At 43.3% G+C, this 15,183-nt stretch overlaps 1 long non-coding RNA gene across 1 annotated transcript in view; it reads left to right on the plus strand.

Moving 5' to 3' along the window:
- The first annotated feature begins 8,658 nt into the window (after positions 1 to 8,658).
- LOC148756833 (uncharacterized) overlaps positions 8,659 to 15,183 on the plus strand; it is a 47,650-nt gene continuing 41,125 nt past the window's right edge. The window contains exon 1 of the long non-coding RNA XR_016022566.1: positions 8,659 to 8,865. This is a non-coding gene — a long non-coding RNA (uncharacterized LOC148756833). The remainder of the gene's footprint in view (positions 8,866 to 15,183) is intronic.

Raw genomic sequence — 15,183 nt, forward strand, 5'->3', positions numbered from 1 at the left:
AGACAAAATTAAAAACCCCTCTACACAGACCAAGTAAAATATGAACAAACCATATTCAGTTTTCAATTGTACTATAGCACAAGAATTCTCTTTTAAAACTAGATGAGGTAAACTTAGTATGAACTACTAGACAGTTTAAAGGGAAACACAGAGGCTTTTACTTATTTTCAATAACCTCTACAATTTTTGAGGAATGGATGTCACGATCCCAGGCTTCCAAATTTTAAGGGGTTACAAAACAATGAACATCCTTTAACCATGGGAAAACAATAAAAGCCTGGGGAAATCAGACATGGAGTGAAATGTGGCCAGCCTGTCCTCTCCCAGCCTGGAGAAGGGACATCTCTTCCACCCCGCCCGTCTTCAGCTCTGTGAGTGAGCGTCGCTGTGTGTTTAAATGACACATCCAGATTAATTTGTTTGACAAATGGAAAGTGGTGTGAGACATGTCGGGTCACAGAGATGGTTATGTTGGTGCTGCCTTTATCAGTCATGTCTCCTTCTCCTGAGACCACGCCAGGTGAATCCGTGGGGGCCGCTGACTCAGACGACAGACGACAACAAAGAGCCCTCTCACTGAAGAGCTCAGTCAGACAGACTGTGGTGTATCCACTGGGCCAGAAATGATCAGGCTTACAAACGTAACCAACGTAATTACCATTCATTTGTGTGCCCACCTTTTTCCAAGGATTGGCATCTGGTAACCTAGGGGAAACAAGAACTGGGCTATCTCACACCTTGGCTTGTGAGATCCAGGTACCCTTGGCTACGACGAACTCACCTTCCATCAGCCCAGGGCTGTCCTAGTCCAGCACGTTGATGAAGGGATTCTACTAATAACTGTGGAATTGATGAAAACCATTAACTGTAATGATTGCCATTAACAGTAGATTAATGATAATGAATACCCATGCGAAGCTTCCTCTGTGCCTAATGTTGGCCCAGCATTTCCACTTAATATTTGCAAATGTTGAATCGGTATTGGCAGTCCTGTTTTACAAGTGAAGAATTCAAGACCAGATGGGCGTAGCCGACTTCCTCAAAGCCACCCACTGGGATTTGAGGGGGACCCAGCCCACCTCACCCAGTGTCCTAATGACCACAGATGTGAAAATGGTAAATTTCAGAAAGATGTCTTCCAGATATTTGCTGTTCATTTCCCAGAAGATCATCTCTCATCAATTTGACTCTTGTGAGAAAGTGCAGTTTTAAAATACAACATCAAAAGAAACTATGGGCTATGGTTGAAAGAGGAAATTTCTAGCATCAGACAAATCATAAATTATATCCATGCTCAGCCACTTCCTTGCTGTGAGATCCCAAGCAAATTCCTATCTTCTCTGAGCTTTGGGTTTCTCCTCTGTGAGTGAGAGATAGTCTAAGAGTTAAATGGAATGGTCCAAGGAAAGCTCCTGGCGCAGCATTTGGCACCAGCATAGGGTTTTGTTGTTGTTGTTTCTGAATGGGAAACTGACAAAGCTATTCCCCACAGAATCCACAGCACAAGAGCCCAGTGTCATTCCCTAAAATCATAGCGACCACGGGCCAAAATGCCAACCTCATGCCTCTCTCTCCTCTCTCTGATCCGAAGGAGGAAATTCCTCAGAATCTTGCTACTGAAATTGTGGTTTGGGCGTGGTAGCATCAACGGCACGTGGATTGAGGGAGAGGGCTAGAGGGAGGGAGTGATGGGGGGGCCAGGGGGGACGTCTTCACATGGGGGGCTGTGGATCCTGGCCGAAGCATTTGGGACAAGACCCAATGGCAAGGGGAAGCCCACCATTTAAAGATCTGGTGGAGGGTGTTCCAGACAGAGAACAGAATGTGCAGAGGCCAAAGTCAGGACTAGCTTCAGTGTTCAGGGAACAGAGAGAAAGACGGTATCTAGATTCACAGGGAGTGAACAAGGGTGAAGGGTGAGGCACAAGATGAGGCTGGAAAGGTGAGCGAGGGTCAGATACAGATTCTCCCAGTCCTCAGGGGAGACGTCTAAACTGACCAGGTGGGTCTTAAACACACACACACACACACACACACACACACACACACACGCACACACGTACTTTCATTGTACCTTGAAACTCTTCTTGCACTTATCGTAATATAACCAAATAAGTATTAGTATAATTATCTGTTTACTATCTGGCCACCTTGCTGGCCCATAAGCTCCTTGAGGGCAGGGACCCTAAGTGTGTCACTCACTATTATATGCTTAGCCCCTCGCAAAAATATAGGCTCTCGTAGCACTCAGTTACATTTGGGGGGAGAGAGAGAAAGAAAAAACTCCCAGCTTATAATAGGTTTCATCAAATCATAGGTTTACATTATTTTAAGGTTCTTTACTAAATTCCCTTTGAATCATATTTTTTCTGTTATTTGATGGAATTGGGTTCCATTGCCACAAAATTTAAGAGGATTTATGATACATGAACTTGGGTCTAATCTAGCTACAATTTTTCTAACACTGTTATGACAGTGAAAACAACTCAGGGAAATTTGTGGAAATTCCAAGGAAAGCCTAGAAAGGTTTTAAAGTGCCCTGTATAAAAGCATGGAAGTGTTCCAGATCCCCTGTGTCACTTTTAAATCACCTCTTTTGAGGTATAGCTCTCATATACAAAAATGCACACACTTTACGTGTACAGTTTGATAATTTGGACAAATACATACACTTATGTCATATAAGGGCAAATACCCGCTTAAAAGAAGAAGCTTAATTCTTGGTGTTGGAAATAAGGAAAGAGACTTCTCCCCAGTCCCTTTTCTTAGAGCGTAAATTTACTTGAGCAAAGTTATAAGTTTAAGTTATTTCTCTGTCTCATTGAAATATGCGTAAATCTTTTTTAAAATAAGTCTCTGGCCAGCTTCAGGAACCAGTCACGTCTTTCTCATGGACCTGCGAGCCATCTCTTTGAAATGTAACCAAGGAAGATAGTACCTTTGTTTCCCAGTGTCTTATGGGAGGGTGGGAACCTAACTCCAAGTTGTAAAACTACCTGTGTCATAAAAACACGAGATGCTTATTTTCCCTTTGGATAAACCCAACTAGCAAACATACGTGGCCACCCCAATTTCCAGGTGAATCTAGGGTGGACCATGTGTGACGAAGGGTACTGTCACGTCCTCTTACTTAGGAACTAGTTATCATGTTTTTCCTTAAATTGATTGGGGTAACATTGGTTAATAGCATCACAGAAATTTCAGGTGTACAATTCTATAAACACCTCATCTGTATATTGTATTGTGTGCTCACCACCCAAAGGCTAGTCTCCCTCCGTCATCATATATTAGACCCCCTTTACCCTCTTTGACCTCCCCCCACAGCCCCTCCCTGCTGATGACCACCATACTGTTGCCTGTGTCTATGAGTTTGTTTTGTCTGTTTGTTGTGTTCTGTTTTCTATCCCTCATATGAGTAAAATCGTATGGTTCTTGTCCTTTTCTGACTGACTTCTTTCATAGAGCGTGTTACTCTCAAGATCTATGTTGTCACAAATAGCACTATTTCATTCTTTTTCGTGGCTGAGTGGTATTCCATAGTGTGTATGTACTGTATCGTCTTTATTCAATCATCCATTGAAAGACACATGGGTTGTTTCCATGTCTTGGCTATTGTAAATAATGCTGCAATGAACATAAGGGTATATATAGCTTCATAAATCAGTGTTTTCAAAGTTTCCTTTACCTTGAGGACACATAATGGGCTATATTTGCTTGGCTATAGAGAAGGGAGAGCTTATTTTTTGTGATCTCTTGGTAGGTTGTCTGTGATGAGCGTCGCATTCTAGTTTAATGCTTTTGCAATAATAAAATTGTGTTTTTTCTCTTCTACCTTTGAGGAGAGGTTTTCTGGATTGGGAGAAGATTTTGTTTTCAATTATATTTCCCCAAGTCACCATCCCTACGGATGATATGTGACATTTTCACCACCCCAGAAAGTTGCCATGTGACCCTGTGAAATGAATCCCCAATCCTCAAATTCATCTAGTAAATCTTTCATTTCAATTACCGTACTTTTCCATTCAGAATTTCCATTTTGTTCTTTTACATAATTTCCATTTCTCCATTGATATTCCTTAACGGCTTACTCACAAAGACTAAATTTCCCTTTAAGGTCTTGAACATACTTAAATTGATGCTTTATCTTCTTTGTCACAATGTCCATCATCTGGACTATCTTGATGTTGGTTTCTGTTGACTACTATTTTCTAGCCTCAGTTCACATTTTCTTGATTCCACTGACAGCCCAATAGCCCAAAGGAATTCAGTAGAAGGAGAAATGCATTTCATAATTACATCTGTCCTTTCGATCTCTGGAATTGATGGTCTCGACTACTGACATAGCTTGGCAGCAATAAGGAGAAATGGGAAAGAAGAGGTATTTGGGCTTGGGCGAGCGTGGCAATGGATGGGGTTCTCCCATGGTAGGTCCCACAGACAGGGAAATAACGTTTATGCTTAGAGTTGGGGCCTATTTATACCCCTATACTGGACTGGCCTGAGGGGGAGAGCACACTACCCATTTTAGTTCACAAACTGCTTTAGAATACGGACACGTTTAAGATTGGCAGTTTTGATCTGTCCACAGCACGGGCTGTTTCCATTCTTGTCTATAATAAGAAATAGAGGTGCTGACCTATAAGAAAGAGGCTCACACCCTAGTCCAGGAAGTTTGCTTAAGCCCCTGTTAAAACGAGCTCTGAATGTGTCCCATCGAAAGAGATACAATGTTAATCAACTCGATCCCAACATGACAAAGAAGAAGGAGGAAGAAGAAAAGGGGGTGAGGAGGTGGGGGTCCCCCTGGTACACATGCAAGCCTAATACCTACAAAACAATGGAAAAGTCACTTGCCTTCAGATCAGCTGCAATGCAACCAAGCTGTGGGGTCTTAGAGAAGCTTTATCACTTTTCTGAACCTCCGTTTTGTCATCTGTAAAATGGGAATAATGATGGTTCCTAATAGCACAGCATCTGTCAAACCTGTGAGCAGCTGTAGATGCTCAGAGAGGAGCTCTGTAAGTAATTAACACTTGAGGAAAACTTAAAAAATGAGACAGGCATACAAAAATCACGCAGAAGAATATCCCAGGCAGGAGGGGACAGCAAGTGCAAAGGCCCTGGGGCAGGAAAGAGTGTATGCATTCAAGAATCAGAAAGGATCGTGTTGCTGAAGTGTAGAAAGCAGGAGGGAGGAGAAAATTAGTTTGCAGCAGGGTCAGATCGTGTAGAACTGTTAGGACATCGTTAGAAATGTGGATTTTGTTCCAAGTGTAGCAGATCATTTTTAGACCGTTTTTAAAGGGTTTTAAAGCAAGAGGGTGCCAGCATTTGACTTAGCCCATGAAGGACTTGGTTCCGTAATGCTTCTTGAAGGAATTAGTACAGCAGGTGGAGGTGGAAATGCACACAGAACTCAGTAAGTGGTAGCTGTCATGTTGATTTCACGGTTCTATCATCAGTCCGGCCTTGTCCAGTGCACAAGTTATCGCGGAAAAGGTTCACCTGAAGCCAGAGGAGAGGACCAGTCAGGCCAGTGACACCGACCCCCCTGGCCTGGGATGGCGGACTCAAGAACAGAGCCATTTGACCCAGCTGAGCTTATTTCATCTCCCCAGCTTTGCTGATGTGGTGATGAGGGTTAGTGATGACAGAACGTCATTTACCTGACTTTGGGGCACTACCTGCTGCTGGGATGTGCCCGGCTCCCTGCCCTCCCAAGGAGTGAGGGGGCTGGTTTTGCCTGCCTGTGCTCACCTGGCGGTGTTTTACATGGAGAAAAGCCCTGCTGTGGCCCTTTCAGTAGCTACTAATGAGGACAAGTACCAGCAAGTGACCTGCTTCTGTTCTGAGTCATAGAGCCCTCCCGGGTCGGCTGCGGGCCACCCCCTCATTTCATTATAATACCGGAAATAAGCTACTATTGGTTGAGCACCGACTATGCGCCAGGCAGAGCATAAGGCAATTATATTGCCTCTTTCAAACCCTCAACCACTATTTCAAGGAGGCATTTTTCTCTCCATTTTACAGAGATTCAGAGAGGCTAAGTGTTGGCTAAGGTCACACAGCAACTAAGTCATGGAACTCGCATTCAAACTTAGTGTTTCTAACATCACAGCTCGTGCTGTGCTACTTCCATATCCCTCCCCCACCCCCATCCTATAGATGATAAAGTGAAGGCAAGAATGGAAGCGTTTGTTTTGTAGTAAACACCCCCTGTGTTTATTAAAAGCCATTGTCACAGAAGGTAGAACCTGGTAGCACAGTATGTCTTCAAGGTCCTCAGAGGGCAAGACAGGTTAACCTTGAAGCTTCCTTCCAACTTTCAAGTTCAGAACTTCCATTTCTGGGGTGGTTTCTGAAAAACTCTACAAAGCAGGTTGTAGGAAGCAGCCATGGGAGGAAGAAGGCGGACAAAACTTCCTGGAGTCTCTGAGTTGGGGAAATGGAGCTGTGAGCCACAGAACCCAAAATTAGCTAGTTTGCCGAATAGAGTACCAGAGAGCAGAGAGTAGTATGTGGATGTCCTGGAGATCAGCAGAGGGTCCCCTCGATACCGAGCCCCTGGGTGTAAGGAAGCGACCTTAGGCTTTTAAAGAACCACCCAAAAGATTACAGGAAACGGTGCGTGCAACCCACACAGGGCTGGGGACCGTGCCTGTTCCTTCAGCCAGACTGGAAAACTTCCTGATTCGTGGGGCTTTGGGTAGAATCTTTCAAAAAATTCTTGCCTCAGTATTGGTGAGGCTATAAATCTTGAATAGTAATGGCCAAAGGGTTCAAAGAGACAAAATAGCATCATAAACATTTCTCCCCTTGGATTGCCTCGAATTGGAAAGAGATTGGGGAAGCTTGTGACATCGCATGTAAAATCTTAGTGACTATTTCCCGTTTGAGCCAAACTTGGCCTAGAACAAAGGTGGCTCTTGGAGAAGTAAACAAACATCTTTGGAAGGTGAATCACAAACCCAGTCATTAAGTTATAGCTGGAACAACTTTTACCAAGGCTTTACAAAGATTCATTTCTATAGAGCAAGTGACAAGAGAGGCTCCACGTAATTTTTTACAGAGTAGCTTGTTCGTTTCCCCTTATTCACCCTTTGAGGAGAGAGTTGCATAGGGATGGAAGTGTTCTAAACTTGTTCTTAACATATGCCACTCCAAACAGAACACAATGTTATAAATACTAACTAATCCTAATTGCAAAGACAGTTTTTATTTGATTCAACAAACATCCATTGGGCATGTAAGAGTTGTCTGTGTGCTGGAGATAAAAGGGGAATAAATATTTTAATAATTATAATCACTAATATTTCTAATTATTAATGTTAACAAATTTAATACATTGTTATTAATATTTCTATTAATAAGCAATAAATATTGTTTTGATCCCTGCTATCAAAACTAATGAGGTAGACACACCCAAATAATATTAAAGCTTGTAAGTGCTCAGTATTAGAACTCCAGCTGAAATTCTTTCACCAGAGTCCGTAAATTCACATACGTTACTGCACCTCTGGTCCAAATCCATGGCAGGCATCTCTAATTGATCGCAGACTCTTTGGATGAACCAGACTAACAATTGATTAAGGAGAAACCATGGGCACCCCAGCTATCAGATGGTTCTCATTCTGTTGGTTTTCTTCAGCCTAAACTCAAGCCTTTAAACAGTTTCCACATCCAAAGTACCCTGGTTGATTTCATGCCATTTAATTCTTTGTTTGCTGTAGGCAGATTTGACTGTGTGTCTCCCTGCTTTTCTTCATCCAATTATTGCTGTAATTGTCAGTATTGCCATTGTATATGTCATCACTGTCACCATCATCACCATCATCATCACCATCACCATCATCATCATCACCATCATCGCCATCATCATCACCATCATCATCATCACCATCATCACCACCACATCATCATCATCACCATCATCATCACCATCATCACCACCGTCACCATCATCATTATCATCACCATCATCATCATCATTGCTGCTGTTTTCTGAACACAAACTATGAGCCAAACTAAATATTAAGGATATGTTAAGTATTTTCCTTGCTTTGTTTCAAGTTCTTAGAATATTCTGAATGGCTAGTTTTATTGTCATCTTATAGATTTTAAAAAACTGAGATTTAAAGGGTTAAAGTGACTTGTCTAAGTTCACCTAGTAAAAATTAGAATTCAAACCCACAGGTTATGACACCACAAGAAAAATTCTTTCTACGTCATGATGGAAAAAAAAATTTGTTTTTTCCATCTCAGTCCAAGTTTCCCAAACCCCCTGGACAAACACTGGCAGAATGATTATTTATTTTCTATTATTGTGACTTGAATTAGTGCAACATTTTGCTCATCAGGATTTGGACCGTAAGCCTAGAAGTCGTTTAAGAATATTGAAAAATCCCTTTGTTCCAATTCAGAAACATTCAGCCAGGATTGAAAATATGACTATAGCTTTGTGTGGATGTGTATTTTTTTTTCCCATGATAAATTCTGGGTCATGAGGGTTTCCTAACAAACTGGCTTCCCAACGAGCATTTCCATTTGGGTTTCTTTTGTGGTGTGCAGATGGTAATAAAATAAAGCTGCCACTCCCATCCATGCTTTTAACTTTCATCACTACACATCATAAATAGTGAAGGAGTTCTCACAAGGGACTCCTGGGGTATATATAAATTGCTGTTATTTCTGTGGTTTACCACTTGGACCTGGAGTGATTTATCTTTGCACAACAAGGGGCTGCTGTGGCATTCATCATCCAAGTGGAGGCAGAAAGCCTGTGTTCACTGAGCAGCTAAATGTGATGTGTGGGGCTGGAGCATTAAGCAGCTAAGTGTGAAAGGCATGGTACGCATGGAGGTCAAGGTAAGGCTGAGCAGCTCATAGGTGGGTGTGCCCACTGTGTGCATCCCTGGAAATCACAACCGCGAATGGAACACTCCAAAATGCAAGCTTCATGAGAATGGGGACTGTTATGGACTCAATGCTTGTGTCCCCCCAAAATCCGAATGCTGAAATCCTAACCTCCAATGGGACGCCATTAGGAAGTGAAGCTCTTGGGAGGTGATTCGGTCATGAGGGTGGGGCCTCATGAATGAGATTAGTGCCCTTACGTAAGAGCCCAGAGCGCTCCCTCACCCCTTCCACCGTGTTGTGGGTTCAGTGAGAAGGTCCCTCTATGACCCAGTCAGCAGGCAAAGCTCAGTGTACTGCCTTCTAAATACTTGAGCACACACATCGTTAACTTTGATCTTTGTTCTCAGTTTTTTTTTCCTTTTGATTGATGGAAATGTGCATACAGTATAGTATGCAAATCTTAAAAGTATATTTGCTGGTTGTTATGGGCTGAGTTGTGTCCCCCTCCCACCAAATTCATATGTTGAAGTCCTAGTTGCCAGCACTCCAGATGTGACTGTGTTTGGATATAGTGTCTTTAAAGACGTAATTTTGTTAAAATGAGGTCATTAGAGGGGACACTAATCAAATATGACTGGTGTCCTTTAAAGAAGGGAAATTAGGACACAGACACGTATGGAGGGGAGACCATATGCCTAGACTCTGCCCAGAACTGCTGTGGGGACACTGCCAATGGAAGAGCCAGGTGTCTTTGTCACAGAGTAGAGAACATGAAATAATGAGACTATGAGCTTTGGAGACGGGTCATCTGTGTTCAAATCCCAATTCTACTACTTAATAGCTGTGTGATCTGTGCAAGTCCTTTCAATTCTCTGCTTCATTATTCTCATGTGTCACAAGGATATAACACTAGCATCACGGGATGGTAAATACTAAGCAGGAACTGTATCTACCAGCGCTTAGCACGAGTCTGCTCATGACAAAGTCAGGAGTTGACACAGGATACATACAGATCAGTTATGTCTCCTTTCACATCTTCTCTCAGAGCTTCTCACTCTTTTCTCCCATCCAGTTTGCCCCTTAAACTCCTTCTTGCCTTCTGTAGAGAAACAGAATCACTGGCTACAACAGGGCACACCCGTAGCCAAAGGTATCCTTTGAAAGGCTCAAGGGAACCAAGTCTCAGGATAGACCGAAATTTGAAATCAGCTCCACTTCTCATCAGCTGTGATACAGGGGACAAAGAAGTTTTCTTCTCTGTAAATTAGAGATGATAACACCTTGCCCCACGGGGTTGTTGGGTGAGCCACGTCAAATGTCTAAAACACCTAGTGCCCAGCATAGAGTAGGTGGTCAGGAAAGGGAGTCCCTTTTGCTCCCCACGGCCTGAGGTCAGAAGGCATTAGGCATACCTGTCCCTCTGCCTACTGTCAGCTCTGCCCCTGACTCATCTGGGACCAATGAAAGCCTCTTAGTCTTTTGCTCTCACTCTTTAGACCATGCGACTCAGTCCTTTGACAGTCTGTTGAGCATTCAGGAGTCATGACTCCTTGTGTGTGATCAGGCCCCTGGAGAGAGTGGGCAAAGTGTAAGGTGGAGAAAACGACGGGAAGAGGAAAGAGAGGAAGAAGGATCCATTTAGCACCTGTTTCCATCCTAAGCCTCAAAGAAAACTATCCAGAAAGCGCCCTCCTCAGTGCCCCTTCCCTGTCATCATGTCACTAAGGCCTTCGAGATACATCCTGGGCCTTCCTTCTCTCTTCAGTGAAAGATAAAAGCCGCTTCACATTTAACAAATGATTCCTGTGAAATGAAAATAAAAACCTTTCATCCAGTAATCATTCCCTTTTATTATTATTATTAACCACTGGTTGACTCATGCTAATTGAGCTCCTCTGGATAAAAGGTTAACATTCCTTATTACAGGGCAGCCACTAACCCATTTAGCAATTCTGAGACCATGTTCTCTGTGCTTTGCCTAATTAAGGGAACCTCAGAGAGAGGGGCTCATGCATTGTCAGGGGTCATCTCGGAAGGGGGTAAGTGGCCCACCACCACTCATTGCTCTGAATTCCCCATGTCCATTCTAAATGAGTTCTCAAACCTCCACTTCTTGAAGCTGCTCAACTTAAAACTTATGCAATGATGACAGCTTGAAGTCTCCCACGGATTTTCACTGGATAACTAGGAAATGGGGCAGATGGATCTCTTCCAAATTGTACTCTTGGGTAGCCCCGATAGTTTAAATTGCTGGAGAATTGACATCTGTGGCCGGGCGGAAGTTTTGAAACGCAAATAAAACTACCTTTGAACTTCACCAGCTGTGACTTTTCTAGCTTGTGACCTCAAGCATGTAAGCGCTCAGAGCCTCAGTTTTCTCATCCGCAAAATGTAAATAATAATGCCAACTTCAAAGGCTTGTTATGAAGATTGGAGATGATACATGTAAAGCATCCAACACAGTAGGTAACAGGTACTCTCAGTGGAGATGCTATCGTCATCATCATCACCATCATCAGCGTCACCATCATCACCACCATCATCATCATCATCACCATCACCGTCATCACCATCCAGCAGTGAGTTCATGGGCTTTAACTGGCAACCATGTTGAATCCATGACAGTATGTAAAAACATTCCTTTGGGACTTCTCTCCAAGAGTGGGCCGAACGCCACATTTAATTCAAGAAAGGTAGAGATGTACATACACGAAGCATCTGTGTAAGGTTGATTTCTTTGTCCTTCTGCCTCCCCAAGGACTGGAAAGCCTGCGCAGCGACTTAATACGATTTATACATTATTTATGTGTGGGAAAGACAATGCTATTGTAAGCTGTAGCACATGGAGACATAAATAAGCCTTGTTAAGTCAGAACTCTGCAAAGGAGGGCGCTTGAACCTGGTTTTGCTCCCTCTGGGCACCAGAATTATGGCTGATAGTCAGGGGGGCTGACCCAGACCTGACAAGTAGCGTAATAATACCTGTAGGAATTCTGAAATTTGGGACTTTGAAGAGCTAAAGGATTTAGAGAGAAGGCCTGAGCCTTTTCACTGGCTTGTAAGGAGGTCCTGATTCCTGCCTTTTCTACACACCTCAGGGCACAGTGATGGGCAGTGAAGTCTCACATCCTTGTGGCCCAAGGAGGAGCTGGTCAAGTTCAAGGTCAGATTGGGTCATATTGCCCACGAGTAGAGGATTCAAAGGGAATAATGTTCATAACACATGTGGGCATTGTTCTCTCTTCTCTCACTCCTCACGTGCCAGAGTGGTTTTGACCAAAGGTCAAAACCTCAGTTACCTACAGGAGCCAAGCAAGTCACATAAATGAGTGACAGCACTATCCAAAAAGGGTAGCTATTACTCAGCGTCAGCCAATTGTTGCCAGGTGAGAATTTGCAGCATTACCAGATATCTTTTTTATTATTATTATTGGGGAAAGAGTGTGTACTTCCAGGATTTTTCCCAAGTCAAGTTGTCCTTTCAATCGTAGTTGTGGAGGGCACAGTTCAGCTCCAGGTCCAGTTGCCATTGTTATTTGCAGGGGGCACAGCCCATCACCCCTTGTGGGAGTCGAACCGGCAACGTTGTGGTTGAGAGCCCACTGGCCCATGTGGGAATCGAACTGGCAGCCTTCGACATTAGGAGCATGGAGCTCCAACCGCCTGAGCCACCGGGCCGGCCCAGATACTCCTATTTTTTAAGAAGAGTGAAAAGATCAAATTTTTGTAAAATCTTAAATTTTTTAACTATTGGCAAAAAAAATTTTTTTTAAACATGGTACAGGTCAAGCAAACATATTCAAGTGCCAGATTCAGCCTTTTAGACGCCAGTTAAGAGCTTGGTCACTGGAGTTCATCAGAAGCAGTGTCAGATCTCAGCCGTACACCTTATTTACGCGGTGAGCTTGGAGAAACTGCTTACCTGCTCTCAGGCTCAGTCTCCTCACCTATAAAGTAAAGGTAGCGGTGGGGCCCACTTCATCAGCTGGTATTCAGGTCCACTGAGATTATACTCACAAAGCCCTTCGCGTAATGCCTGGCACATAGAGTTATTAAACAGTTGATTAACACTAGTTTAATAAATCACATACAGCAAAATGGGGGGACGGAATTCAAGAACACCAGACAAAGGGAATCTCCCCAGACCCTACACGATGATTACTTGTGGAATGTCCAGTTTTATTTCTTAGTAACTTGACTCATATATCTCCAAGGTGGCAGAAATTCTGCGCCAGCATTGACCCCAAGAGCTGCCCGTGAAAAATGATCTTTCCCTCCTCAAATCGAATGCAGTTCCATACCAATCAATGTGGCTTATATCTGCGCCTTTGGAGATAAAAGGAAGGAATGAGTCAGTAGTGGGTCAGCTTGAAAGGGCCCCAGAGTCCTGGATTTCCTCCGGGAGCTTTTTCTGTCCGTGTTTTCATTCCTATTTGTCCCTCTACCTTCATTGACCTCTCTGGAAGCAGAGGTGCTGGATTGGAACAAGGGACAGTCCCCCTGGCTGTCCAGGCTCCTCTGCAGACACAGAGAAGAGGCATGGCGGGGAGAGGCTGCTCATGGGTCAGGCAAGGGGAGGAATCTCTCTCCATCAGAATTCCTGAAGCTCAGTACTATTAACATCTTGAGTCAGATAGTTCGCGGTTACCAGGGCTTCCTATGCATGTGGGATGTTTAGCAACATCTCTGACTTCCACCCACTAGATGGCAGTAGAGCGCGAGAGAGCGCACAGACACCAGTCATTACAAACAAAAGTGTCTCCAGACATTACCAAGTGTCCCCTGGGGAGCAACCTTGCCCTTGGTTGAGAACCATTGCTCCAGATACACACTCCTGCCATTCCGGAGAAATCACTGGTCAAAAAACCTCCCTGCAATAAAACTACCCCGCTGCGTGTGCTCCCTGTGGAGACTCTGCAGTGGAGTTCCTTCCAAAAGGAGACAAAGATCATAAGAGAGCACCTTGGAAAGAAGGATGTAGGGAAAGACGTAGAGTGGGCTTTGGGGTGAGGCTGGGATTCTGGTTCCTCCTCAGCTGAGTGACTTTGAGCAAGTTCCTTCACCTCTCTGAGCCTCACGTCCTTCCTCTGTAAGGTGAGGATGATGGTTATTGTCTATACCGGATGTGATCGTGTCAGGAGTATGAATATCTTTATATCATTGCGTCCTATAGTCCTGCTAAATAAACAGAAATGACTATACCCCTTCATGGGGAAGGTGCAAAGGCACTTTAACCTTCAAAAAGAAGTTAGAGGATTCTGTTCAGTGTCTTATGTATTGGGGGGATTTAGACCTGGTCCCACCAAGTCAACAAATGGCCTAGTCACAGCTAACTTGAAGGGCTGTCTCTTCAATGAGATACCGGGGATGCCAAAAAAAAAAATGTATACACATGACTTGTATTCATCTTTTGTTATTGGTATATATTATTACAATTTTAATACATTTTTTCCTTATAATGTGTATACATTTTTTGGCACCCTCTGTGTATGTGTTATGCACACTAATCTTACTTCTGACTTCCTCTTCTTTTGCTTACATTTACTTTTCATTTCCACTAATTTACTCACTAACATAAAGTTGTAATCTTATATTGACTCTAATCATATTTTTCAGCAGAGGGTTTTTTAATGATCATAGTGTATTATAATTGACATTCTACTTATCTGTTTTCCCTACTGGTTTGTAACTTTATGAAGAGAAGACAGTGACATCTTTTCATTTCACTGCCTCAAATGCCTGGCAGATAGTAGCTCCTCAAAAATACCAGCGTGCCCAAAAAAATTGTATACGCATGACTTGTATTCATCTTTTGTTATCAGTACATATCGAGTATTACAATTTTAATACAGTTTTTTTTTTTTTCTTAAAATGTGTATACATTTTTTTGGCACCCTCTGTATTTAACAGGTTACTGGTAACCTACAAATGGAACTCTGAGCTTCCTAGTGGCCAAAGCAAAGAGAGAAATAAGAAGTTACTGGACAATTTGTTGTGGTCAGCAGAGAAAGAGTATATAATCCTTCAGGGGACTCAGGGAAGACATCCTATAGGAGGTTATGTCTGGGATGACTCCCAAAGCACAAGCAGGAGTTATGCATCTAGATAAAGCAGGAGTGGTTGATGTAGGCAGACATCATGGCACGTGCAAAGGCCTGGAGATAAGGTAGAACATAGCACACTCTAGGTTTGTGAGCAAAGCTCAGGATTCTCTTACTCTTGCCCTTTGCCTTCGCTTGATGGGATGGGCTTAGTACCAAAATTCCCTAAAGAATCATGCCAGCAATCTGCCCTTGCTGTTCCCACAGCAAGTCACTTAAAAAGGTG

This window comes from Rhinolophus sinicus, chromosome 10, assembly GCF_057876585.1.
Source record: "Rhinolophus sinicus isolate RSI-liver-muscle chromosome 10, RSI-T2T, whole genome shotgun sequence".
In the NCBI taxonomy this organism is placed as follows: Eukaryota; Metazoa; Chordata; class Mammalia; order Chiroptera; family Rhinolophidae; genus Rhinolophus; species Rhinolophus sinicus.